Source organism: Eubalaena glacialis, chromosome 4, assembly GCF_028564815.1.
Source record: "Eubalaena glacialis isolate mEubGla1 chromosome 4, mEubGla1.1.hap2.+ XY, whole genome shotgun sequence".
Taxonomy (NCBI): Eukaryota; Metazoa; Chordata; class Mammalia; order Artiodactyla; family Balaenidae; genus Eubalaena; species Eubalaena glacialis.
The window spans coordinates 167,525,951-167,528,152 of NC_083719.1; positions in this window are offsets into that span (position 1 = coordinate 167,525,951).

A 2,202-nucleotide genomic window follows, 5' to 3' on the forward strand; every position below is an offset into this window, starting at 1 on the left:
CAACAAGAATAAAATCTAACATCCTACTAGAAATGCTGGCTGGTCAACAGACCTGGGGCTGAATTCATTCATTTGTTCTTCAGTCAACTTTCATTGAGTGTTGAAACCACTGGTCTAAATGGAAAGCACAAATAGGGCCTGCAGGGCACACAGCAATGACATGGGTGGGGAAGGGAACACACCATATTTTAGTGTGTTTAGTGTTTCCTTGAACTTTTAATTAGCGGTCTTAACTATAGTCACCAGGCTGTACATAGATCCCCAGAACTTACTCGTCTTATAACTGGAAGTTTGTACCCTTTGATTAACATGTCCCCATTTACTCCACCCTCACCCCCTGGCAACCGCCAATCTACTCTCTGTTTCTATGAGTTCAGCTTTTTTAGATTCCATATATACAGGCAAACCTCGGAGACATTGCAGGTTCAGTTCTAGACTATCACAATAAGGCAAATATCACAATAAAGCAAGTTACACGCATTTTTTTTTGTTTCCCAGTGCATATAAAAGTTATGTATACACTATACTGTAGTCTATTAAGTGTGAAATAGCATTATGTCTATAAAAAAATGTACATACCTTAATTTAAAATGCTTTATTGCTAAAAATGCTAACCATCATCTAAGCCTTCAGCAAGTCATAGTAGCAACATCACAGATCACTATAACAAACATAATAATAATGAAAAAGTAAAATATTGCAAGAATTACCAAATGTGACACAGAGATGGCACTGATAGACTTGCCTGATACAGGGTTGCCACAAACCTTTAATTTGTAAAAAATGCAGTATCCACAAAGTACAATAAAGGGAAGCACAATAAAACAAGGTAAGCCTGTAGGTGAGATCATATGATTTTCCTCTTTGTCTGACATTTCATTTAGCATAATGCCTTCAAGTCCATCCATGTTGTTGAAGAAGGCAAGATTTCCATCTTTTTATGGTTGAATAATATTCCATTTTTGCTCTTGAGTTGTATGAGTTCCTTATATATTTTGGATATTAACCCTTTATCAGATATATGATTTGCCAATATTTTCTTCCATTCTGTAGGCTGTCTGTTCATTTGTTGATTGTTTCTTTTGCTGTGCAGAGCTTTTTATTTTGATGTAGACCCACTTGTTTATTTGTGCTTTTGTTACTTGCATTTTTGGTGTCATATCCAAAAAATTATTGCCAAGACCAATGTCAAGAAGGCTTTTTCCCTATGTTTTCTTCTAGAAGTTTTACAGTTTCAGGTCTTATGTTTAGGTCTTGAATCATTTCGAGTTAATTTTTGTGAGTGGTGTAGGACAGAGGTCCAATTTCATTCTTTTGCCTATGAATATCCAGTTTGCTCAACACCATCTAGTGAAGAGACTATCCTTTCCCCATTGAATATTCTCCTTTGTCATATATTAATTGACCATATATGAGAGATTTTGTTTCTTGGTTCTCGATTCTGTTCCATTGGCCTATGTGTCTGTTTTTATGCCAGTATCATACTGCTTTGATTACTACAGTTTTGTAATATAGTTTGAAATCAAGAAATGTGATGCCTCCAGCTTTGCTCTTCTTTCTCAGGATTGCTTTGGCTATTCAACCTCTTTTGTGATTCCATACAAATTTAAAGATTGCTTTTACTTTCGCTGTGAAAAATACCGTTGGAATTTTGGTAGAGATTGCTTTAATCTATAGATGGCTTTGGGTAGTATGGATATTTTAACAATACTAGTTCTTCCAATGCATGAAGACGGCACTCAAGGTTTATTCTTATCTTTAGTTTTCATTAGCTTGATTATAATGTGTTTTCCTTTGAGTGTGGTTTTCTTTGAGTTTAGCCTCGAGATTTGCTGAGCTTCTTGAATCTGGAAATGTTTGCCTTTCATCAAATTTGGGGATTTTTCAGCCATTATTTCTTCAATTTTTTTTCTGTACTAATCACTTTCTCCTCTCTTTCTGAGACTCCAATAACACGAGTCATAAACCTTTTGATATTGTTCCATGATCTGTGAGCTCTTCATTTTTTTCACATTTTGTTTCTTTGTATTTTTCAAATTGAATAATTTCTAGTGCTCTACCATCAAGTCAACTATTTCCTCTGTCATCTCCATTATGCTATATATCCCACCCAGGGAATTTTTAATTCAAATACGGGGGAGGGGGGGTGTTCTTGTTCTAAAATTTCCATTTCATTGTTTCTATTTCTATGCTGAGAATATT